Raw genomic sequence first — 27,575 nt, 5'->3', positions numbered from 1 at the left:
GAAAACTGCTCTTAGTCTTACTATTTTAGAATAAAAACATACATTTGATTTCAGGCTGTAACAGCCGGTGTAATTTATGATACTTGTAAAGGTTAGCTTTGGTTTTTTTTATTTTTAGTCAGTTTTATTATCTCAGCCGCGTTCACGAGCCCAAACACACCACACCCCAGCATCTTTTCACACAGACGTGCTGTAACAGAGGTAAACTCCGCTCCCTTCTACATCGGAGCAAAAATGCACATACCATTGCTTGCATACTAAAGTGTCAGCAGGCACTTTTCGTGGCATTACACATGTATTTTTTGAGCATGCCCTCAGCACACTACCTGTGACTTTAGGCTTTAGGAAGTAAGTAAATAAATAAAGGTAAATCGTGTCATAAAATGATTTCTTCAAAACGTCAAATGTTATTTATTTGGCACGAACATGTCTGCATTACACATGTATTTTTTGAGCATGTCCGTGCCAAATAAATAACATTTGACGTTTTGAAGAAATCATTTATTTATTTATTTATTTATTTCCTAAAGCCTAAAGTCACAAGTAGTGTGCAGAGGGCATGCTCAAAAAATACATGTGTAATGCCACGAAAAGTGCCTGGTGACACTTTAGTATGCAAGCAATGGTATGTGCATTCTGTTCATGTAGAAGGGAGCTGAGTTTACCTCTGTTATAGCGCGTCTATGTGAAAACAGCAGTATCAGATGGGAAGGGGGGGAGGGCTTTGGGAAGGATCCTGAACGCGACTGAGAGAATGAAAAGTGAATTAAAAAAAACCAAAGCTAACCTTTACAAGTATCATAAATTACACCGGCTGTTACAGCCTGAAATCAAATGTATGTTTTTATTCTAAAATAGTAAGACTAAGAGCAGTTTTCTTCTCAAAACAGAGTGGTGCAGGATCGAACTCGTGACCTTATGATTCCCAGGCGGGAGCTGATTCTATTGCACTACGGAGGCAGTCATAATAAACTGGTGTCAATGTCGCTTGTTAAGGCGGCTTTTTGTTTCTGCAGTTATATTTTTGAATAAAAGCACAATTGTGTTAGATTTGTAGCTTTTGTGAAAGTATTTGATTGATACTTCAGGCTTCATACATTATATAGTTTATGCCTACATTTTGTCATCTACTAGTAGAATATAAAAAACGTTTCTGTTTTAACAATGTGTTTACACAGATTACTGTAGAAAAGGAATAGACATGAAATGCGTGTGTTCCAAACAATGATCTATTATTTCCACTCTAAAACTCCACTTCACTCCCAGAAAATCAATCAAGGCATGAGCTGGGAGAAGTTTGTGCATGTTCTAAGTCGGTGGGGGGATGGAATAGCCGGCTGCTTGCAGCCTGATTTTTATCAGCACATTTAGATGACAAAAGACGCTGGTGGAGAGCTGTGAACGATTTTAAGAAGCGATTTAAGGTGGGACGGATTTACGAGTTTTTTTCGTAGGCTCTGGTAATTCTAGTGTTAAATACTTAGAAGGAAAGTGAAAAGATAAAAGTAAAGGGCTGAGAATTACTCTTCAATTTTAGACTTCAAATAATTTGGACAATATGCTTAGAAAGGAAAAAAAATCTAGGATATGAGAATGACCTGACATGGCAGATTTAAAGCATTAACAAGTCATGATATTAAATTATTGGCAAGGATTATTTTCTAATTAAGCAACTGGGTTGGAACAAAAACCTGCAGCCACTGCGGCCCTCCAGGACTGAGTTTGCCCACCCCTGCCCTAATGAATTTTGTTGCTCTCTTGCCTTAACATAAGCTGCCTATGATTGGCTGGGGGCTCTATGGTAACATTAACTTGATCCTTTAAGTTGCTGAAATTTTTGTAAGTACAGAAATAGCACAACAAAGAATATTTCTGAGGCGTTGGGCTATTTTAAGTTTATAGGCCTGAGGCGAAAATTCTTTTTGAATGCAGCTCTTTCAGTTCAAAACACCATTGTTTTCTTTAAAGAATTGTGTTCATCTCACGCAATGAATTTCTAATCTATTCATTTATTAGATTTTGATGATACTGTTACAGTGCTTTATTACTTGGGATTCCAAATTCAATAAACATTTTGAAGTTACTCTCCGCAGCACTGCTTTCTCACAGCTTCAGAATCCTGACCTGCATGCCTGTTTGGTTACTCGGTGTGGTTTGCATGTTCTCACTCTGTGGACTTCAGTTTTTTTGCGGTTCTCTGATCCCCTTACTATTACACAGTGAGCAGGGTAAGTAAGCTACTGTAACTGATAACTTCACATTGGTTGAATATATTTGAATGTGTCCTGTAATAGACTGTCTTTAGATTGAAATACCTACACAAAAACCATAATGCATTGCAGGTAGTTTTGACCTTAGAAACTGCTTACACCAGAAATCAACATTATCCATCTATTTTCAAGCCTACTTAACGTGTTTCTGGGTTATAGGGGGCCATAGTCTATTTTGGCTGTCTTCAGTAAAGTTTTGGGGGCATACTCGTGCACACACCTTCACCAGGGGGAGTGAGTCTTTGGGATGTGAAAGGTTGGGATGTGTGAAATGGGGGTGAAAGAGTGGTGGTTAGAATACCTGAAAAACCCCCATGCACACAAGAACAACATGCAGCTTGGGATCTGATGTCAGAATGCTGAAGCTGTGAGACAGCAGTGCTCATTGCTTTCCCACCATATCTCTAGGAGAATTTTGAATATGCTGCAGTTTTGTTTAAGAATGAACTTTGAGTCAGATAAACAGTGCATTGCTATAGTTTGGTTTTGATTGTATACGTGCAGCAGAACTCTGATAAGCTGGGGACGCAAATGTTTTAATCAGCAAACTGTTTGCTGACGGCAAAAACTTGTCTAAATTCATTTGCTTGTTTTTCCAGTTTTCCGGGTTCTGATGGGAATATGTCCTTCCAGTTGGACCTACCCTCCCCTTCAGGCACAGAGCATTGTTGAACAGAGGCAAACTTAGAGGCAAAGTACTGAGGGAATATTTGTGTATGCATGGCTGCTGAAGCTGAAAAAAGAAAAGAAACAAGTGGCAGTTCACCAGGTGTTTGGGGCAAAGGGAGTCCCCCCTCAGAGCGATTTCATCTGTATGGCGGGCATTCCCTTCAGAGAGCAGTTTAAGTGAAAGAAGATGGGGATGAGGGGGGATTAAGACAGTGGGGGGTCCACCTCGCAAGGACAACAGTGCCAATAATAGTTGGTCTACCCGTAAGACAAAATGTAGAAGAGTGGGTACAGGATACTAGTGAGCAGCAGCCCACTTGAAACATGGTTGGTACACACAATCATGTGAAAAAGTAAGTACACCCCATTACTAATTTCCTACTAATTGATTTCAAAGTCCTCCTTTGAAGTCTCAGCACTTTGACTTAAAATCGTTACGTTTGCAAAGACCACCAGGATGGCCTCACACAGATACATATTTTTAACCTCACAAGGACAGCGTTTGTTCAGTTTAAATACTTAAGTGCACACCGTTGGATACCCAGTAATATTTTATTTAAATTCAAATGGGAATAGTGTCAAGATGCGTTTGCTAATGAAAGGAAATGGTCAATGCTTGTCAATACTAAATTGAAGCATCTGATTAGGGGGGAAACTTTCACCCCACGTATTATATGTAGTAAATTGTGTGAGTATGGTGCAAACCTTCTGCAACTGATTTAAAGGAGACATCGGGAAGGATTTTTTATGTATCATCACAGCTTGCCTGTTTGTCTCTTCTATCTTCAGGCAGGAAGATCTTGACTTGGAGCAAGAACCAGTATACATGCCTCCACTACACACTCCATTTCTTCCTCCTCTGCCAGGTTTATTACGCTCATCACAATGGATAAGACAAACCAGAGCAATGAAGACAGCACATCGATTAACTGCATAAAACCTTTATTTTCTTTTTGTCAATTGGCAGTAAATGGAATTCCTTTTTTGGTCCTCTAACTGTGTTTGAGATCTCCCTTGTGCTCTCTTTACTATGTATACTGTATTTATGTACAAGGAGATTCACTCGATAGAGGCCCCGAATATTCTGTTGTATCTCCCGTTAGGATGAAGCAATCTGAACCAAACAAAATACGCTCTATACCTTGATGTAAGTGTAATCGATTGCATTACATGCAATGCTGGAAGTTGTTTACATTTTCTGCCAGACGCATTTCGACGTGGCGCTCCATGTTCCTGAACGTATCAGCAAGCGTCTTGGGGGGAATAGCAGCAATTTCACAATTGATATTTTCCTTCAGATCTTCCACAGTGTGAGGCTTGTTCCGATACACTTTTCCATTAAGCAGACCCCAAAGGAAGAAGTCTGGTAGTGTCAGATCTGGCGACTGTGGTGGCCAAAGCGCCTTTGAAATTACCCTGTTGCTAAAGATGGACTCGGTTTCTGCTCTGCTCCTTGCCAATATGTCACACAATGCTCCATCTTTTTGGAAGTAACCTTCCGTTAATTCGCGATCATCCAGTTGATTCTGACATCGCTTAAACGATTTGGTAACCCAATAGGTTTGTACCATGAAGACGTGATTCTCAATACTGTACACCACCATCCTGATAAGAAGTTGAGTGACTGAGTGAAGGGCTGTGGGCGGTAGGCACCCAGAAGTTGCAAATGGAGGTTAAACATCGCAATGGCTGGTTGGCACCTACCTCATCACTCCGATTACAGGGGCATCCCAGCTTGTTCGAAGCTCCATATACTGAGGAGCACATTGCATGTTTCGTTCAGATTGCTTCATCCTAGTGAGAGTTATTACAAAATATTCAGGGCCTCTTTCAAGTGAATCTTCCTGTATTTCTGTTTTTCTTTAGTGGTAGGGTGTTGTACCATGTTAGCCATTATGGATGCAATGAGAAGCCAAGCAAAATGACACATTTTATTGGCTAACTGTACAGATTACAATATGCCAGCTTTCAAGGCAACTCGGGCCATTTTCTTCAGGTAGTTTGTAATCAATTAATCGATTACAAACTGCCTGAAGAAGGGGCCTAAATTGCCTGGAAAATATGCATATTGTAATCTGTTCAGTTAGCCAACAAAAGAGGAGATAAGAAGTCTTTAAGATATGTGCTCCTAAATGATCTGCTGAAACACCCAAGTTGTACAAAAACAAATATAATTTTCTGACAACACTAAATATACCATTTAGACATTTTTTAGTTGAAAAATCAAGAGTGTAGCTGGCAGGAAACAGATGCTTAACAGGGAATTGAAACTCAGTACTGTTACTGAACCGGATGCTCATATTAGTCCAAAAAAAAGAAGTTTGTTTAGTTTCAGTTTCATTTCCGTGGCTTCTGTAGATGCCACAAGGACTCGTTTTGATTATTAGGCCATAAATGTTCAAAGTGAGCACCTTAAAGACATTTTACCTGGTCATGCATTTGGACAGATGTTACATTTTTTTCTCATCCAGTTTCACTACAGACTCATGTCCCCGTACCAAGAGCAGAATAGGAATGTGGACCATCGATGTGACACTGAATGATTTCTTTTAGTCTAAAAGATGAGTCTGTCTTTATGAGTTTAAATAGTTATATGTTTCTGTCATATTTCAATAAGCATGACTTACTATCATTTGAAAAGTTTTTAGGTTGTCTACTCCTAGAACTGTGACAAATAGATGCCTTTTCATATGTACCCTCAGAGGCTGAGCAGTTAACTAGCATGGGCTTTATAACAAAACCTTATGGACTAAATAACTTTCTTAACATGTCTTACATCAATAATATTTTTTTGTAACCTCAGAGGCTAAGCAACACTTTTTGGTGTATCTCAGAATAAAACCTCAGAGGCTAGACAGCTTAACTTAAAGGCATGTTACATTTCATTCGGAGACAATCTATTAAGGAATACTCATCAAATATGAATATCCAGACTTCAGTCCTCAGAGGGAGTGTTCCAGCAAGTGTCCACAGAAAAAGGGCTACATCTACCCAAGTAAGTAGTACAATAATTGACATATCAATAGTAAACTCTGAGTTATACACAGTAACAGTATGTTCTGTCCAGAAGACATAATTATCTTCTTCTACATCCATTAGAAAAAGCTAGACGAGAACAGGCCATGCAGCTGTGAAATAGAAAAATACAGATACCGAAGTATGAGATTGGAAAATAGGAATTAATGATCAGAACTGAAGTGCGTGCTAAGCAAAATGTACATTCTAATTAGTCAATCAATCTGTGTATGTAACAAAAGCCACACAGGCCTTGTTTTGCCTATAAGTGCAAGTGCAACTTCCTGTTTTTCCTAACAGACAAAAAACCACAAGTGACCAACTGATGAACTTTAAAAATGTTGATCCAAACAAATTGTTGTAAAGATGTAATGTCTCAAAATTCTTGTGCAACTAAAGTCATAAGACAAAGCTTTGCCCTATAAAAGATTTAGGACACCGACTTCTCGGGGCAGATGAAGGGCAGGTGTCCTAGGACTGTGCTTCTCTGTCATTCTTACCTTTGCCTGGTGTGTATTAATAAAAGATTTTTTACTAACTTTAATTATATCTCTCTGTCTTTAGTCACAAGAAACGACACTAGAGAAAAAGTGTCCACACAGCCCAACAAAGCTCGCCAGTCCTATCTATTTAATTCTTCTAGAATAACATCAAGTTGAGCTGTGAAAGTCCCTAAAGTCCTACTGCCTACCACACTGCTTGGTAGCTTACCCTATGTGTCTGTTGTTCATTGTGTGAAGAAAAACCTCCTAATGGTTGTGTGAAATTTAACCTTAAGTTTCTAATTATGTCCCCACGTTCTTGATGAACTCATTTTCAAGTCCCAGTCTCGATCCACTGGACTAATTCCCTTCATAATTTTGAACACTTCAATCATGTCCCCTCTTAATCTTCTTATGCTTAAACTGAAAAGACTCAGCTCTTTAAATCTTTCCTTATAAAGGATCGCCTGTAGCCCTGGAATCAATGCAGTCACTCTTCTCTGATACTTTTCTAGTGCTGCTATGTCCTTTTTTTTGTAGCCTGGAGATGGAAACTGCATACAGGATTCCCAGATGAGGCCTCACCAGTGTGTTATAAAGTTATATACTCTAAACATCAGGGCACTATATATCCAGACAATCTGTTAGCCTTCTTAATGGCGTCTGAACTTCTTTGTATACACTGAGAACCTAAAGTTACTCAGAGATCAAAAATAATCCATAAGAGACAATGTGTGGCTATAAAATCTTCAGAAGAGTTAAAATCAGTTTCATTTGCTCTCAAGAAATTCAATGAGAAATGAAATGGGCTGACACTTTGAACGTCATTAAACCTACAGACATGTGAGTGTTGGTATATGTAGGAAGATGTGTGGCTACGGAGCACTTCTGGAAGAATGGATAAATTAATTATGCAAGTGGCAAGTAAGTGATTAGCATACCCATCTCTCATTAGCAGTTCTGTAGGCCAGTGAAGACAGGACCTGCATTTGCAGATATATAAACGATCTGAGTCATTCAAAGTGGGAATCTTTTATTTGTTTTTGTTAGTGGGAGAGGTATTTGAAAGAAGGGCGAGTTAGGTAGCATCAGCCATGCTGACTAGTTTGAGGACATCAGGACCGAGGGCTATGTGGAAGTTCTGCATGATGGCTGCACTCTTATCCACCCAGCAGTGAAATAGGAGCGAGGAGGAGAGGCCACCAGTGTTTGATGGAGTAGGGATGTTCAGGTACATCAGCATCCATTAAAAGGCAAAGTGCCCTGCGAACTCTGGAAACCAATAGCAGTTCCAGGCTATGCAGGATTAGAGCAAGGATCTGATGGGCTGAGTCAAGCAGACTTTCAGACAAAGGAACAGAAGGGTGAAGAAAGTGAAGTATTTTGCCTCTCCACCATTGTGATGTTTAGCTGTTTAATGTTAATAAAATCGGCAGTCAGCTGGCGCCCTGCCCGGGGTTTGTTTCCTGCCTTGCAAAATGGTTTGACTGGGATTGGCTCCAGCAGACCCCCGTGACCCTGTAGTTTGGATAATAAGGGTTGGATAATGGATGAATGTATATAAAATATACATGTAACTGCACTTCAGTTTGGACACTGTTTGCTATGTTTTTACTTTCTCGTATACAAAGTATAGGGAAAGTATTGTTGTTGTCCAAAAATTCAGTTTCGAGATTTTGATGAATCTTGACGTTTTAGACCACCCTGAGTTCGAAAATACCATTTTTGGAATTGTGTGTGTGTGTGTGAGAGAGTATGTAAACACAATAACTTCAGTACGCTTTCACTTAGGTTAACCAAATTTTGCATACAAGTACTAGATACAAAACATTGATTTCTATCAACTTTTGGGGAATTTCCATTAACCGAAAGTGGAACTTTACCTTTTTTCCAATTTGTTCATCTTTACTTTTATAGTAATTGTTCAATATATTATTCATTTAATTTGATTTGTTGTTGATGTTTCTTTAATGTACATAATATAAAAATATAACCATTGTCTTGTAGTTTACTCCTCAAATATCCATTCCCATATCTGAGCATATGAGAAAGTCAAGGGGTGACCACTCCTGATTTTTTTTTTCTTTTTTAACTTATTTATTTATTTTAATAAATGCAGTATGCACTTTGAACCAGACTTCTGATTTGTGTCCTCATTCGTCCTTGTCCATCTTGGTTATGACTATCGATGTCCCAGGAAAAGGAAAGATGTCCATGGCTGTTGGCATACTGCACAATAACATAAACAAGCCCTTCTGAAAATAGCCCCAAAAGATTCAAAATAACATTCATTAATTTAAGACCCAACATGGTTACAAAGATATTACACACGTCATAGAAATTCTTCAATGAACTCCAGTCATCTATGAAGACATAAAACTGGTTGAATGTCCACAGATGATCGATGACTCAAAAGCTGTGTTCCTATAAGGAGAAAATGGCAGAACGTTTCCTGGAGTAAAACAATTCTTGTAAAATAAAGGGTATGCTTTATTTCCTGTAGATAACTGTCAACAAATATCAGTTTCTTATGCCGCAGTCTCAAATATCCTACAACCCACCTACCTGGCTAGCTTCTAGAGAGCAAAACGTACACCAGAATACAGAATGCTGACCTCAAAATTAAACACAGAAAGGGCACAAAAGTGCACACAAAATTATATGTAAAACATGCAAAGATTCGAGTAGATGGTGAATTGGTAAAGGAAAGAAAACATCATGAATACAGTGTTGAATTTAATAAAAATGATGGGGGAAAAAAAAAAAGTTTTGTTTAAGCCTTGCCTTCAACGTGACCCCATTCCACCCCTCTCAGTTTCGTTTTAGTGAAAATGAATACTAGGACACAGGATTACAGGAATCAAAACAGGATCAACAAGCTCAGGAAATGAAACTGTCTTAGTCTCAAGCAGAGAAGGCTACGTGGTGACCAAATCCAGGCTGGCTTAATTCTGTAAAGACATCAGTAAAGTTAGTCCAGTGGTATTCTTCTGATTAAATAGTGAATCATGAACTCATGTGGAAACATAAGAATGGTGCCAGGTAGAACTTCTTGACAAAAGCTGTGGGAATCTGGAACAAACTACAGAGTCACGTAATGGAAGCAGAAACCTTGACAGCCTTTACAAAGTATCTGGATGAGATAAGGGGAGCATCTTAGCTATTACTTAAACAGACCTGATGGACTGCAAGGTCTCTTCTCATTTGTTTAACTTTTTTATGTTCATAAGTTCTTATAAAAATAACTTTGCTTTCAAGAAATAACATGCAGAATGATCCAACAAACGTGGTAGATTATTATTAAAGAGCAGGGAGAGGAAATCACAAAGCCATTGTCTTTGAATCAGACGTTTTTCAAACTTCTTTTATTGGATAAAATAGCCACTGTGACATGACATGTTACCATGTAAAGCGCCCTCCATAATGTTCGCAACAAAGACCCATTTTTTCCTTGATTTGCTTCTCTGGTCCAGAGTTTAACATTTCAAACCAAACCATTCAGACATCGCAATTAAAGTGCACACTGCAGACTTTCATTTAAGGGGTTTTGCATATATTTTGGTCAAATGACACTGTTTCTGCCCCCATCTGAGGGCACTATAACATTTGGGACAGAGTAATGCCAGTTCTATTAAAGCTGTCATATTTAGACCTTTGTCGCATATCTCCTGCATGCAATGACTGCTTCATAGATATCACCAGGGGCTGAGAGTCTTCTCTGGTAATGCCCTGCCAAGCGTCTCATGCCACCATCTTCAGCTCCTGCTTATTTCAGATGCTTTCTGTTCAGTATATGGAAAGCCTGCTCAGTAGATTTTAATAAGATGACTGGCTTGGCTATTCAAGAATTTTCGATTTTTTAGCTTTGATAAACTCCTGTGTTGCCTCAGCAGTATCTTGTCAATCATTATCTTGTTGTGAGAAGAAGTGCCATCCATTGAATTTGGAGACATTTACTGGAACTTGAGCAGGTCTGATGTTTCTAAACTTCTCATATTTCATTGTGCGACTGCTTCCAGCAGTTCCATTATCAGCAAAGGTAAGTGCGCCAGACCTGTGGCAGCCATACATGCCCAAGCCATGACACCCCCAGCACCGTGTATAACACATGAGGTGGTATGCTTTAGATCTCAGGCAGTTCCTTTGCCTGATGCGACAATTTGTTCTTGCCATCACTCTGGTGCAGGTTCATGTTTGTCGTATCTGCCTACAAGACCTTCTTTAAGAACTCTGCAGGCTCTTTGAAGTACTTTTTTCTCAGACTGCAATCTTGCCATCCTGTTATTGTGGCTAACTAGTACTTTTCAGTCTTGCAGTGTGGCCTCTGTGTTTCTGTTCTTGAAGGCTTCTGCTGATAGTCATTTCTGACATATCCACATCTGCCCCCAAAGGCTGTTTTTGATCTGTCAGACAGGCATTTGAGGCTTTTTCTTAACCATAGTGAGAATTCTTTTGTCTTTAGCAGTGAAGGTCTTCCGTGGCCTACCAGTCCCTTTATGATCACTAAGCTCACCAGTGTGTTCTTTCTTCTTCATGATATTCCAAGCAGTTGAGTTTGGTCATCCTCAGGTTTTCTCGATGTCTCCAATGGTTTTATTCATGCTTTACAAACTTATGATGGCTTCTTTGTTTTTCACCGGCTCAGCTCTTGTCCTCATCTTGAACAATGGCAACTGTAGACTCCAAGGGGTGGAAGCAGTCGAGATATCTCATGAAGCAATAAAGTTCTCCTGGGGCACCAATTGTCCCAAACATTATGGGGACCATGTAGAAAATGTCTTGTGTAACCAAAATGTGTGAAAATCCCCTTGCATGAAAGTCTGCAACATGCACTTTAATTGGATCTTAATTGTTTGATTTGTAATTTTAAACTGTGGAGCAGATAAATGAAGGAAAATGTGTCTTTGTCCTAAACGTCAGAGAGGGCAATTTATGTACTGCATACTTACTAAGCACCTGCGGTTCTGTGTCCAGCAAAGTGTATGAGCGTGACAATCATCAACGTGATGTCACAGGTGAGCGATCGTGTTGGTTCTTCAGAAGACTGTCCTGTAGATAAATTAGCATGTGTTGAACCTTATCAGACATTTGCACGCCATCTTCCTATTTTGCCTCAATAGACCTGAAGACACGATCAACAGGAGTTGTTCAAAAACGAAGTGTGTGATATTAATATTCCAAAGTGATCAGATATGACTGTAATGTTGGGCCAAAATGGGACAGCAGCTTCTTTAACACCAGAAAGTGCATCGGGGAATGTGCCTGTCGATTATCAAGGCAGAGAGTAAAGTGGTGTATTATAAAACTGTTGATAAAATACTTTTCACTTTACTTTATGAATATGCTTAGTATGAAAATAAAAATACTCTTAAAAGTACTGTAGGGGAAAGACCATGCATGGAAATCTCTGTACCTTTCACAGTGAGTAAATAGGTTCTGTGTGGTTGTGAATTTTATATAAGTTTCGGAGGATGTTTGTTGATTAAAAGAGATTGTTGCTTTTCAAAAGTGGTAAGAAAATAAGTCGAGCAACAGAAATGAGGCCGGCAGATTGGCTGCTTATCTCTTCTGCCTCAAGGCCTGCTCACTATAGGGTGAAGGTTTCTCAACAGCCTTATCACAATGACTGTATATCAACTAGAATCATTTAATTGTTCCTGGGAAGTGCTTGGCAGCTGCATATAAAGAATGGAGTTGACTTTGTGTGATCATCTGCACCGTTAAATCAGTGTTGTATAATAGAAGAAAAGATTGTCCTTTGGTCTGTCCCTGCAGGTTTCTATCAGAGTCATTGCATGAATTAATTCAATTTATTTTTGTATAACATTTTTTCCCTAATATTCTGAGCACACTGTATATGCCCATCATTTAGCACTACTGAATAAAAATAAGAACATACAAAATTTGACAAACGAAAGAAAGCCATTCAGTCCATCACGTCCATTCATTTAGCAAGTAGTTAAGCCATCCCAATACCTCATCCAGATCCTTCCTGAAGGCTGTCAGGTTTTCTGCTTCAACTCCATATCTTGGTAGTTTGTTCCAGAGTCCCACAACTCCTTGTTTCATGGCTTCAGTCCTAAATGCACTTCCCCTTTAGTTTTCACTGGTGTCCTCAAGTATGTGATTCTCCCTTAAGTTGAAAGAATTCTGCTGGATCTACGTTATCAATGCATTTGAGGATTTTGAAGACCTGGATGAGGTCCTCACGTAGTCCCCTCTGCTCGAGGCTTAACAGATTTAATTTTCCGAGTAGGACATGTCCTTAAGTCCTGGGATGCACCTGGTCACTCTCATCCACACAGCTTCAAGTGCTGTTATGTGTCTTGTAGTGTGATGACCACAACTGCACGCAATACCCCACATGTGGTCTGTCTTCTGCATTATACAGCCTAAGCATAGAATCTCTAATTTTAACTATATAATCTCTTATTATATTTGCCTTTTTAGCAGCTTCTGCACATTGCTTAAATAATGAAAACATTGTGTTATCATTAACCCCTAAATCCATTCCTGGCTTTCCTTCTTGCAGGACAGATTCTCTCATTTGGCATTTACAATTGCACTTTGCACATTCTGTCTTAAACTACAGTTTTCCAAGTGCTCATCCAAGTCTTTTTGAATTATTTTTGTCGTCTCCTCAGTATTTTCTGTCCCTCCAATTTTAGCTGGCTGGAACAAGTCCATGTAACATCTGCCTGTGGCTGATAGGTGGTCATTTTTATAGGGTGGGATTAGACTGTGTGTCTGCCCTGAAAGAGCTCTATTGTTGTATGGTGGGTGCAACGTACCATACCAGTGCATGCTCCCCAACCTGACCTACAAATTTCACAAGTTTTGCCAGGTATAACAGAATCTATGTCATTATCATGGATCAGAAAAATTGAACAGTCCCAGAACAGACCCCCTGAGGGACTCCACAAACAACCTCATCCAACATGTGCGTTCTCCTCGTATCTGTAACTCCTTGATGCCGTTCTGGATTCAGTGTGGGTTTGAAGTCATAACTTGATCATTGTCTGTGGGGAGTTTGTATGTTGTTCCTGCATGCAACATTAACTGGTGTTTAATAAATTGGATCTTTGTGAATGCACATAAATGTGCCCTGTGAAGGACTGATGTCCTGTACATGTCTACTTCCTGTCTTGGACCTAATGCTGAACAAATGACCCTGCGCTAGATTAAGTCATTTTTTGCAGTATTGTTATTCTTGAATCCTGAACAACCTTTTGCAAACACATTGTAATTTATATATTCCCCAAATACCTAACCTTTAGTACAAGAAGTAAACAGATCAATCAAGATTACAATGAAGCGCAGCTGGTTTTTTATTACTTTTACAGATATGAGGAAGTAAGACGTTTAACAGACTCATAATAACACTTTATAACCACAGGTGTGTCAAAAACTTAACAGCATAATTAAAAATAATTAAATTTGCACTTTATAACATGTAATCCACCTGAGGATAAGCAAGTGCTGGCCTAACCAGTACTTGGATGGCAGGCCAACCAGGAAAAGCTTAGGTTGTTACTGGAAGAGGTGTTGGTGAGGTAAACAGGGGGCACTTACCCTGTGGTCTAAAAGTGGATCCCAATGCCACAGTGCAGTGATGGGGACACTGTGTGTAAAAATGTTGCCGTCCTTAGGATGAGACGTAAAACCGAGGTCCTGACTCTCTGTGGTCATAAAAAACTCCATGGGCATCATTCGTAAACAGGAGGGTATCTCCCGATATCCATTCTAAATTGCCAACTACAGCCTGGCGATTCTTGCCCCCCATTAAGCCCTTGTGTCTAATTGTCTCTCTAGCTGTCACCCTTTACCACCTAACAGCTAATGTGTGGTGATCATACTGGTGCCAAAATGGCTGCCCTTACATCATCCAGGTGGATGCTGCACATTAGTGATGGTTGAACTGGCTCTCCACTCACTATGTAAAGCACTTTGAGTAGTGAGAAAAGTGCTATATAAATGTAAAGAATTATTTTTTTTTTATTACTAATTTGGCCACCTTCAGGAACCTGCCATTGCCAACAATTATTGCATGAGAATAAACAGCAGAGAACCGTAGCCATTGTTTTATTTTAACAAAGCACCAAAAGTTGCAATGCACTGAAGAAATCTGATCACTCATTTATAAAACTTTGCATGGATTTAAGGGTGATAATATGCACAACACCAAACAATAAGAAAATGCAAACACCAAAATAAAAAAGAAAAATCAGATTCAAAAAACCTGGCATACACACATTTCTAAGTAATTTGCCATTTATAAATCACAATCATCTTGTAAATATGAGGAAGTGAACACGCCTCGAGTCCCACCCTGAAATATCCATATATGGAGAATGCTAATCAGCCTCATACTTAGCTGAGGGCGTGGCATTATAGCGCCTCTCCTCTGTGTTCTGGGGGTCACGGAAAGGCATGAAGTGCCAGCGTCTTAGAGGGAAGTCGCTATCACCTGGCACATTTAATGATGGGATTGCTGTTTCAATGAACACTACAGGCCATATGAAACACTGAGGGTTCAGCCAGTTACCTGACCAACAAGGCAGCACCATCATGTCTATCTAAGTCACTTTGCTTCAAAATAAACGATTCACATGTTGACCTGGGGCCACAGAGACACAACGTTTCTCAATCGCATCCTCGCAAGGGTTTATATACAGTATGTGCCTTATTCATTGTGAATATTTCAAATGTGATAGAAAACCATAATCATAATGATGATGACCATTATGATTAATTTATACAGTATATATATATATATAGTGCTTTACTTTGCTGAAAGTGTTTCCCCATAGAAAAACACAGACATACATAAGGAAGAATGTTCTAAATTAACCCAGTCCAGAATTCCAACCCAGGAGCTGAATAACACTAGGATTGCTTATTGTATCATCATGCTGCTTCATTAATATGTAACATTCAGATAAACATAAATAAACAAGATAATAAGCAGACTATAACATGACCCTTATTAATCTTATCTTGTCAAAATCATCGATTTGCGTGAGCAAAATGGACCATTGTTTAAACAGTGAATGCCCATGGTGACTGCATGATTAGAATGATGTCACTTACTAATATTCCCTATTAAGGACACTATAAAGAGTGGGCTGGAATCAGAGGTGGTCTTTAATGCTTACCATGTCTGAATTTTCAAATGCATCACATACTAATGGAGAATTTCAGACTCTCTTCTGGGGATAGGTGGAATTCAAAAGGGTGACAGTGGCCCAGAACCCATTATTCTAGTAAGGACACCAGTGTTTCACTGAAGGCACTTTATCTTATCATATCATACAAAGATTATGAAATGTCAGTGTCCTGCTGCCTCTCAGATCCAAAGGCATGGGCTCAGTCTATTCTCTGATCATGCTGACTTTCCATGTTTTTTTCTGTGTTCACAAGGACTTCCGTACATCTCAAAGACATTAAGCTAATGGATGACTCTTAACTGTCCCAGTATGCGAGTGGGTGGTTCACTCACATCTTATATAGATTTGCTTTCTGCATTTAATACAAGAATTCTCATGATCCATTACTGGAAACTGCGGCTCTAGAAAGTGAATGAATGGGAGGCTAATGTGTACCATGCAATGTCCTTACTAGAATAATGGGTTCTGGGCCACTGTCGCCCGTTTGAATTCCACCTATCCCCAGAAGAGAGTCTGAAATTCTCCATTAGTATGTGATGCATTTGAAAATTCAGACATGGTAAGCATTAAAGACCCCCTCTGATTCCAGCCCACTCTTTATAGTGTCCTTAATAGGGAATATTAGGTTCATGTTCACTATGATGTACCCAAATCAATCACCACCATATTAAATTAAAATCCTCACCCACCCTCAGTAAACTTGATGGCTTGACACACACACTATCACCCATTTACTGTTGTCCTTTAAGTTTATGAAAGATTAAACCAAACTACTGTTTGGTGTCAAAAAATGAAAGCTAATCAAAAATATTAATTCTGCATTAATTAAAAAAGGAAAGCCTTTCATGATATCTGGGATGCATTGTGCACAGTCAGCAATCTTTCATCAAGTGATTTGTCTCCAGTCCACTCTGCTTCCCTTAACTGAACTTAAATGGATAATTTTATTTTATTTTTTTAAGTTGCAGTTTCTATTCTGAGTTTTAAACCACAGATGTTCATTTGCGTGAGTCTCACAAGAAGTGCCAGGAAAGGACACTGCCATTGGTACAAACTGTTGTGAGAGATGAGAAGATGGGTGACTATTTGATAGTCAAATTCGAAAAATTTGTTTAGTCGATACCCAGTAAAATCAGGTTCTTTGACGTTTCATGAGCCTGTCTTTAGTTTCCTATGGCAGAATATGAAAAAGATAGCAAGTCTGAGCAAGCTTTAGCACAAAGGACTACTTGGTAGGGTTGTAGAGTGTGCTGGGACATGAATACCCAGGTGTCTGCAGTGACTCCAGCTCTACTGCATCGGACTGGTCCAGACTCATTCTGCCTTACAAGATGGAACATTTTGATGCAAACCACAAGGACTTCTACTACTATCTTGTTCCAAAGCATGCGATTTGGAAGTGTAAATGCATCTCATGTTAGAAATATTTTAGCTTTGGTGCCAGTGCCAGAATGATTGATTGATAGATAGATAGATATTTTATTAATCCATCCATCCATCCATTTTCCAACCCGCTGAATCTGATCACAGGGTCTTGGGATGTGCTGGAGCCAATCCCAGCCAACACAGGGCAGGAACCAATCCCGGCAGGATGCCAACCCACCGCAGGACACACACCCACACACCAAGCACACACAGGGCCAATTTAGAATCGCCAATCCACCTAACATGCATGTCTTTGGACTGTGGGAGGAAACCGGAGCACCCGGAGGAAACCCACACAGACACGGGAGAACATGCAAACTAGGGAGGACCCAGGAAGCGAACCCAGGTCTCCTAACTGTGAGGCAGCAGCGCTACCACTGTGCCACCATCCTACTTTATTAATCTCAATGGGAAATTCACATACTCCAGCTGCAGTATACTGATAAAAACAATATTAAATTAAAGAGTGATAAAATGCAGGTATAACAGACAATAACTTTGAATAATGTTAACGCTTTACCCCAAGGGGTAGAATTGAAGAGTCGCATAGTGTGTTGTCTCCTCAGTCTGTCAATGGAGCAGGACGGGGACAGCGGTCTGTCGCTGAAGCTGCTCCTCTGTCTGGAGATGATCCTGTTCAGTGGATGCAGTGGATTCTCCATGATTGACAGGAGCCTGCTCAGCACCCGCCGCTCTGCCACAGATGTCAAACTGTCAACCTCCATGCCTACAATAGAGCCTGCCATCTTCACCAGTTTGTCCAGGCGTGAGGTGTCCCTCTTCTTTATGCTTCCTCCCCAACACACCACTGTGTAGAAGAGGGCACTTGCCACAACTGTCTGATAAATCTGCAGCATCTTATTACTGATGTTGAAGGACGCCAGTCTTCTAAGGATGTATAGTTGGCTCTGTCCTCTCTGGCACAGAGCATCAGTATTGGCAGTCCAGTCCAATTTATCATCCAGCTGCACTCCCAGGTATTTATAGGTCAGTACCCTTTGCACACAGTCACCTCTGATGATGAATGGATCCTTTTGCTCTTTGGATGGCTTGCTACTCTTAAAAGGATGGTTCAGTGTTGCCACACTGGATGGAATTCTGTCTGCGACATTGCAGGTTTGTTATTTTTATAGGAGCCCCTGCTGCTGATGATGGAATGCCAGCTCATACTATGATTGACTCATATCTGGCTGATGAAAGTGGTTAAATAATAATAATGATTCTTTACATTCATGTAGAGCTTTTTTTGCTACTCAGAGCGCTTTTACATAGTGAGTGGGGAGCCACCTCAACCACCACTGATGTGCAGCAATCCACCTGGAGGATGTGATGGCAGCCACTTTCGTGCCAGTACGCTCACCACACATGAGTTATTAGGTGGTGAAGTGGTGAGATGTTTAGCCAGTTGAAGACAGGGAATGATTAGGGGGTCAGAATGACACGGCTGGGGTAGGCAATTTAGCCTGGACATTGGGTTACACCCTACTCTTTATGAAGGATGCCCAGTGATCTGAGTCAGAACCTCAGTTTTACACCTCATCTGAAGAATGGCATCGTTTTTGCAGCACAGTGTCTCCATCACTGCACTGGGGCATTGGGATCCACATTCAGCCCACAGGGTAAGAGTCCCTCTTTTGGCCTCACCAACTGCTCTTCCAGCAGCAACCCAATCTTCTCCTAAATGATCTTCCATCCTAGTGCTGGCAGGGTCCGTACATGCTTAGCTTCATTGGAATAACCTGTTCTGAACTGCATGTGGTATAGCCCCTCATTCCAAGTCACTATCTGCCCCTACCAACCACTTCAGACATTTTGAAATGGCTCACAACTCTTCAAAACTACTGGGTGGTCTTAGTTTCTGCTGTGGTCATGGAGCCAGTGACAAACGTACATCAGCAGGACATCGCTGTTCGGTGGCACAGAATGGATGTTGAGTGGTGATCTGTTGATTATTAGTGGTCAGGCCAGCCTCCTTGTCTGGAGCTGCTGATGACTTCTCAGAAACTGACACTGCATGCACCGGTCCAGGTCCACATCTCAGCTTTGAGACTCTCCCTAAACTGCTACCCTGCAACACCTCTGCAGTCTTCCTCTCCTCCTGTGCTATGGCAGTTTTACAGCCATCTCTGCTTCACAAGGTTCTCCCAGGGCTAGCGGCAACTTGATCTGCCACAAATTTACAGTGTTATAATTTCTACCAGGTGTGACCAAATTGTATACAAATACCCTTCAATTAAAGTCTCCAGTGTACCCTTTAATCACATCTGAATGGTTTGATTTGTAATTTTAATTTGTGGAGCAGAGACTGTAAATCAAGGAAAAATGCATCTTTGTCCAAAATATTATGGAGAGCACTGCATCTATATGAATGAGCAAGGTGAGCAGATATTATCACTTGTAATGACGCCAGATCCGGAAATGGACTGAGCATACAGACTTCTAATGTGTGGTAGTACGTATGATAATGACAGTGCCTCTTCTTTTGGTTTAATAGGATAATGAATGGGTGTGTGTGTGTGTGTGTGTACCTTTAAGAGACTCTCTGTGGTCAAAGGAACCATTTTAAATAGATGGGGGAATGAAATGAGATTTTATTTGTGTGGTGATCTGTTGATTACTAGTGTTCAGGTGAGCCTCCTTGTCTGGAGCTGCAGATGACTTCCCAGAAACTGACACTGCATACACCAGTCCAGGTCCACATCTCAGCTTTGAGACTCTCCCTAAATAGTTACCCTGCAACACCTCTGCAGTCTTCCTCTCGTCCTGTGCCCTGGCAGTTTTACAACCATCTCTTCTTCACGAGGTTCTTCCAGTGCCAGCGGCAACTTGATCCACCACAAACTCAGTGTTATAATTTCTACCTGGTGTGACCAAATTGTATACAAATACCCTTCAATTAAAGTCTCCAGTGTACCTTTTAATCACATCTGAATGGTTTGATTTGTCATTTTAAATTGTGGAGCAGAGACTGTAAATAAAGGAAAAATGTGTCTTTGACCCAAATATTATGGAAAGCACTGCATCTATATGAATGAGCAAGGTGAGTAGATATTATCACTTGTAATGACGCCAGATCCGGAAATGGACCAAACATATAGTCTCCTAATGTGTGGTAGTACGTATGATAATGACAGTGCCTCTTCTTTTGGTTTAATAGGATAATGTATGGGTGTGTATGTGTGTGTGTACCTTTAAGAGACTCTCTGTGGTCAAAGGAACCATTTTTAAATAGATGGGGGAATGAAATGGGATTGTATTTGTTTTGTTAAATAAGGAAAACTTTGCTTAAGCACCAGTTAAGCTGTCCAGTCCACTATCTTTTTCAGAAATTTCTGGGATGTTTACTTTCGGAGTGACCATCAAAACTTGTTATACTAAAAGAGGGGAGATACATCTCTGAAGAGCTTCATTCCAAGGCTTTGACTAGCTTTTCCTAGTAATGACATTAGGTTAGACTGGGTTTGTCTGGTCTTCTGGGAAGATGTCTGCTGATATTCAGCTGTAGAATCATTGATCATATGCTTCTGTGTGTTGCATGGGATGATTTTGATTTTCATAGAACCCCAGAGACTTTGTTATTTTGTTGTTGTTGTTTGTAAATGTTGTTTCTACATTGAACTTGCTGTGATTGTGTAGGTGCTTTGTCATGTTTTCATATCTTCCAACACAAAAGGTATTAACCAGACTATTAGGCTCTTTTCTCAATGGGGGATAGAAAGAAAAGTTAAAACCATCTACAGTATATACTTGTTACTTGTAACTCAGTGTATTTAACCCTAACGACCTGTTTTAGGAGCATCTTTCGGTGACTGGAGTGCTACCTCAGCCAGCTTTACCACCAATAGATGGCTTCATTTCTTGCAGATTATGAACTATCAATCAAAATGAAGGTGTAGCAAAAGAGAGAGTGAGAACTCTGTGACAGTTTTTGAAAACGCCATCTGCTCCATCCCTTTCTTGTTCAAATGAACAAACTCACAAAACACCTGGTGTACTGGTTTCCTTCTCAACAACAACAACAGCATTTATTTCTAGAGCACATTTTCATACAAGTGATGTAGCTCAAAGTGCTATAAGATGAAGAAAGAAAAAATATACACAATTTGGCAATACTAATTAACAAAGAATAAAGTAAGGTCCTATGGAAAAAAAAAAAACAAAATCTGCAGGGGTTCTGAGACCACAAGACCACCCAACCCCCACTAACATAAATGACCTCAATCAGTCCTCAGGTTTTCAGGGTTCACGTTGAAGAATTAGGCAGTGATGGTCATGTGGACCTCTGGCCTTCAATCCATCAATGTAGAGAGAGCTCGGTGCTTTGATCAGATGGTGGTGGCGCAGCTCATCACCACAGAAAACCAGAAAGAGAACAGCAGAGAAAGTTGGGGTTAGTACTGATTTTGGAGCCATGAGAAGAAAAATAAGATAATTAAATGCATATACAGAATATCACAGTTACACTAAAATGAAGCTATGAGAAAGCCATGTTAAAATAAAGTTTTTTTAGCAGTTTTTTAAAGTGCTCCACCGTATTAGCCTGGCGAATTTCTATCGGTCAGCTGTTCCAGATTTTAGGTTCATAACAGCAGAAGGCCGCCTCACCACTTATTATAAGTTTACCTCTTGCAATTCTAAGCAGACACTTATTTGAGGATCTAAGGTTACGATTTGGAGTGGAAGGTGAAAGACATTCTGAAATATAAGATGAAGCGAGGCTTTATAAACCATGAGCAGTATTTTAAAGTCAATTCTAAATGGCACAGGTAACAAGTGTAGTGACATCAAAACTGGGGTGATGTGCTCTGAGTTTCTTATTCCAGTTAAGATTCTAGCAGCTGCATTCTGCACTCAATGCAATCAATTGATGTCTTTCTTGGGTGGTCCTGAGAGGGGTGCGTTACAGTAATCTAGTCGACTGAAAACAAAAGCGTGAACTAATTTCTCAGCATCTTTCAATGATATAAGAGGTCTAATTTTTGCTTTTTTTCTTAAGTGAAAAAAATGCTGTCCTAGTAATCTGATTAATATGTGATTTAAATTTTAGGCCAATAATTACCCCTAAATTCTTTACCTCTATCTTTACTTTTAAGCCTAATAACCAACCAACCATTATCCAACCTGCTATATCCCAACTACAGGGTCATGGGGGTCTGTTGGAGCCAATCCCAGCCAACACAGGGCTCAAGGCAGGAAACAAACCCCAGGCAGGGTGTGCACACACACACACACCGAGCACACACTAGGGAGAATTTAGAATCGCCAATGCACCTAACCTTCATGTCTTTGGACTGTGGAAAGAAACCCACGTAGACACGTGGAAAACATGCAAACTCCACACAAGGAGGACCCGGGAAGCAAAACTGCAAGGCAACAGCGCTACCCACTGCGCCACCGTGCCGCCCTTCAAGTCTAATAGAGCAAGTTTATTTCTATTATCCTCATTATATCCATTTTTACCAATCACTAAGATTTTCAATTTCTCCTTTTTTAGTCTGAGAAAATGACTACTCATCCATGCACTATGGTGTTTTTGGAATCTCTCAAAACACAGGAAAATGTTTCAGACATTGTTATCAAAATATCAACGTTCATTTCTTAAGATTCAAGGCTAAGAAAGCCAAAAGTATGAAAAAAATAAATAAAACTCTAAGTTTCTGATTCAGCTTCTAACTTCCCCAACATGCACTGCACACCGGTTCAGCTTGAGAGGATCTCAGACTAGGTGCCAACTGCTTCTTACTGCAACAGCAGGTTCTGTGCTGCAGCACAAAGTCCTTGTGTGTGTGTATACTGTATATACATATACTGTACACATCTCAGATGTTATAAGTCACCTTGGATAAAGGCATCAGTCCATCCATCCATCCATCCATTATCCAACCCACTATATCCCAATCACAGGGTCACGGAGGTCTGCTGGAGCCAATCCCAGCCAACACAGGAACAAATCCCCGGGCAGGGCACCAGCCCACTGCAGGGCACACACACACCAAGCACACACTAGAGACAATTTACAATCGCCAATGCACCTAACCCGCATGTCTTTGGGCTGTGGGAGGAAACCGGAGCATCCGGAGGAAACCCACGCAGACACGGGGAGAACATGCAAACTCCATGCAAGGAGGACCCGGGAAGCGAACGTGGGTCTCCTTACTGCAAGGCAGCAGCGCTACCGACTGCGCCACTGCGCTGCCCGGCATCAGTCCATTAAAAAGTAAAATAATGAAGTCTCTAAAGAGTTTAAAACAAAACTAGAAAGAGTCCTCACAGAATATAACAAGCTTTTCATACTTTTGTTGTATCTCATGTCCCCTTTTTATCTCAAGCTATTTTTCCTATGGAATTTTAGGAGAAGCATTTGTGACATTTGTGTTTCTTAAATGAAACATACAGGAGAAACTATTTTAAGTTTACTGAGCCACCAAAAATCAACTTTTGAGCAGTAATTGTTTTCTTTGGGGAGTGTTTTAATTTTTTTTTTTATATCAATAAGTGTTCCTTCTAATTTAAGCGTTATGATTATATGCAGCTTTAAAATGAACCAAATGTAGATAGACAGTTGTGAAAGTAACTACATAGTTTATTCACTAAGAAATTAACTACAGGAGAGCATCATTTTAAATTAGATATAAATCAGGTAAATGGAAGAAGAAACCCCAAGCCCTTTCCCAGATTACCCTTAGACATCAGTAACAAAGCAATTATCGCTTCTGAGGCAAGGGGGGTTACATGCTGTATACTGAATATTGTGAATCGGAACAGACCGGAGGCACAAAAAGGTTTGGGGATGGGCACCCTGTATACTGAAAAATCAGCAAAATAAAGAAAACATGTCTTTACAATGAAGAGTTCACAACAGTACTGAGCTAACAATGGAGGTCTGTCCTATATAAACAGAAAGAGGTGGAGTCAGGGAGGCCAGAGAAGGAAGTGACGTCTGTAGAAGGTGCATTCTGGATACCAGAATGGACGTCATTAGAGGGTGCTGGTAGTGATGTCATCAGTGGGTGGATCGAAGATGGTGCTACTGGAAGGTACGGTCTTTACTTGGTCTGGAGAGGGACGAAAGGAGAGAGGGTTAGATGACAGCACCAACCCCTAGTCTGGAAATGACAATATGTAAACCGTCTCCCATGCGCACGTGTGTTACTATATATCTGTTCTTTGTCATTGTGTGTTTGTCAGCTATGGGGCATAATGTTGGCATATCTAGCCCTTGACTTTTATTAATAACTAGGGGGCTGTGCCCCCTGCTCGCTTCGCTCACTCTTGGGCATGCAACGCGCCAGCCACTTCGTGTCTCTGCCGCTCAAGTTGTGAAGTGGGGGGCTAAACGCATGCTGAGGAGATGCGGTCGGATCAGCTGCTCGCTTGCTGCTGCTGCTGCCGTGCTGTGTGATCTGCATGCCACGGAGCGCTTCGAACATTTAAAAGCCTGTACAGCAGCTGTCCTTTTGTCTCACTGCCTTGTCTTCCGGGGCGTTAAAGTATCTCAGAGAAAATCACGTATCGTCTCTTTCCAAGATTTTTTTTTTTTTTATAATAGAGAGATGTAACTCCACTGGTATTGGCACAGCACGACGCCAAATGTACACTGGCATTGTGTTACACTCTTTCTATAAAGATGATTAGACTGATGTTATAATGATGACTGAATATGAGAGAACAAAGGAGAGAGCAGTGCCTAAAACCAGCATAGTTGTAAATAATTGGGAAAAAGGAAACTTTGAAGGTTAAAAGGGGTCCTGCTGCAGTTTATCTCATTAAAGTAACTGGTGACCGGGAAGCTATGCCCTGGAAAAAGGCACCAGGGAGCCACCAATAATACATTATAATGAGGTGAAAATCTTTACATGTCTTTTCTAAATGCAAGTTTTAAATGGTGTCACGCATGTGCATATAGGGGACAGCTTAAGGCAGTGGTTCTCAACTTGTGGGGTGGGCGCGAAGTAACAAAAAGGGGGGCACGAAGATGTGACAAAAAGAAAACAAGAATCAAAAATATGACACAAACATCTGTTGAAACCAAAACAAATTAACTTAAGCTACATTCTGATACTAGAACAATAAATATAGAGTTAGATAAATGTCGATAAAAGTTAAATAGGTATAATAAAATATGCATCTACATTTCAAAAAAATGTTGGGGGGGGGGCGCGATTAAAACTGTTATGAAAACTCGGGTCGCAAATACTTAAAGGTTGAGAAACGCTGGCTTCCCCACCACTCTAGGTTGGCACTGTGTACTAATGCCACAGTCTCTCCTCTGCAGACCAGAAGACTGACAGCTTCACCACCACTGATGTCACTTCCAGTGTCCGTCCTCCTGGACCTGCCTCTTCCTGCCAGAAGTCCTCAAAGCTGGAAGCTCTGCCATCCCAGTAAGTCATGATGGGACTCGCGTCTGAGGAGATGTTAATGTTTATCAAATGGATTTCTTTTTGTCTGTTTTTTCAAACAATTGTATTGGTTTCACCATTTGGTGCCTCAGACCTTTATGCTGTGTTGTCTATTCTCCTGCAGGGATTTCGAAAGGAAGTGTTTGAGATCAAGCTTCAGGTGGGGATGGCATTGACACAGTAGATCCTTCATTTCCATGAACATCCAGAAATATCAGAGTGAGCCTGATGAGAACCTGGAAAGGAGAGAAGTTTGGGCAGCAACTAAATAATTTGTATGCGTCATATGAGAGTAGAATGTGGTGGTTGGCTGGGGCCCACAAGACAACAGCTTTCTGATGTGCACCAGTGTAACTGACAGGAAATTATAAAAGCGTGTTCTGTGATGGAAAGAATTAATGTCTGAAATATTGTCCTCTGAAATATTGTTATTGAAAAATTTTTTTTTTTTCCGATTAACAAAGCACCCACACAATTACAAAGGTGTTTTGAATGGTTTAAAATAATCTCGCCTTTCTATGCCGGGAGGTATGTAGTTAGAAACCTACTTTAAAACTTTCCATCTAACTTCCTAACTTACACTGAAACCAGGTTCTTAATTATGAAGCAGTCTTTGAAGTTAATGGGACATACTGTACAACTTAGACATTTTTGTCCTCTTTGCTGTCTCCTTTGAGTGCGTAATTTTTCATTGGTATCTAAACCAACAAAATGGTTTGTAGACAATAGATGACTACACCATCCTTTTGTCCAAATGTGGCAGAAAAGGCAATTCAAGTCAAGTCGGGGAGCCTGCAATGGAACAGTGCGTTGCCGCACCCACTACACGTCGAAACAGCTCGGGATCCCGGTTGGCAACCCCCCAGTCCTACCCTCTGGAAGTGACCCTCTATCTGCCGCATCCAGGTGTTACGTGGGTGACCCCTTGGCCTGGTCCAGCCACTTGGGTCCCCAACAATGAGGATCTTACGAGCCGGATCACCCTCGGGGGAAAAGCGCCACATGGCCGTAGTGCCGTAACTGTTGCTCACTCATAATGCAGGTCATGTGCCTCATTCAGGACTCCATGAGCAACACAAAGTCAAACCAACGGTACTCAAAGATTTTTCGGAGAGACAAAGTACCAAAGAAGACCAGTCTTCATCTCAGGTCACTGGATAGTGTCCATGTCTCACAACCATATAGTAAGACAGGAAGCACCAGGACTCTAAAGACTTGGACCTTCGTCCTTTTGCATAGATATCGAGAGTGCCACACACTCCTTTCCAGCAACCTCATGACCCCCCATGCTCTCCCAATCCGTCTACTGACTTCGCAGGAAGAGTCACCAGAGACATGAATGTTACTGCCAAGGTAAGTAAACCTCTCGACAAGGTCGACACTCTCTCCGCAGACAGACACACTGCTGATGCCCAAGAGGTCATTAAGGGCATGGCTGTTGGTTTTTATCAGGACACTCGCAAGCCCAGACACTCAGACTCCTCACTCAGTCTCTTGAGCACCCTGATCAGAGCCTCCATTGACTCTGCGAAGATCACAGCATCATCAGCAAAGTCAAGATCCGTGAACCTTTCTTCACCAACTGATGCCCCACGGCTGCTGAACCCCACGCCCTTGCCCAATATTCAGACCATGCAAGCATTGAACAGAGTAGGACCAGAACACACCACTGACGAATCACAGAATCAACTGGGAAAAGCATAGAGGTCCTGCCTCCACTCTGCACAGCACTCACAGTACCAGTGTACAGGCCAGCCATGATATCCAGCAACCTTGAGGGGATCCCGCAAACCCTCAGGATGTCCCACAGGGCAGCTTGATCAACTGAGTCGAATGCTTTACAAAAATTGACAAATGCTGCAAAGAAACTCTGCCGAAATTTGCGTTTGCACTCCATGAGAACCCTCAGTGCCAGGATGCGGTCAATGGTAGACTTCTTAGGCTTAAAACCAGACTGTTTCGGTCGCTGGTAGGTGAGCAAGTGATCATGGGTCCTATTGAGGACTACCCTAGCAAGGACCTTACCCGGCACCGACAGCAGTGTTATCCCCCTGTAGTTGCTGCAATCTAGGTAATTTTTCAGTGTTGTGTAAACCAACAAAATGATTTGTGGACAATAGAGGACTACACCATCCTTTTGTCCAA

The 27,575-nt window shown here is 40.9% G+C and overlaps 1 long non-coding RNA gene across 5 annotated transcripts in view; it reads left to right on the top strand.

Moving 5' to 3' along the window:
• The window catches only part of LOC120536775, a 38,253-nt gene extending 34,318 nt beyond the window's left edge, over positions 1–3,935 (top strand). For 2 of the 5 annotated variants that reach the window (XR_005635200.1, XR_005635197.1), the window contains exons 3-4: positions 2,094–2,228; positions 3,729–3,935. This is a non-coding gene — a long non-coding RNA (uncharacterized LOC120536775). Of the gene's footprint in view, positions 1–1,683; positions 2,229–3,728 lie in introns of those variants that run through there. The other 3 variants (XR_005635198.1, XR_005635196.1, XR_005635199.1) reach the window with 3 other exon arrangements.
• Positions 3,936–27,575: the final 23,640 nt, after the last annotated feature.

The sequence above is a fragment of the Polypterus senegalus genome, chromosome 10, assembly GCF_016835505.1.
Source record: "Polypterus senegalus isolate Bchr_013 chromosome 10, ASM1683550v1, whole genome shotgun sequence".
NCBI classification, from domain to species: Eukaryota; Metazoa; Chordata; class Cladistia; order Polypteriformes; family Polypteridae; genus Polypterus; species Polypterus senegalus.
Note: the sequence above shows the minus strand (reverse complement) of the source record. Positions and strands in the feature narration are given on the sequence as shown.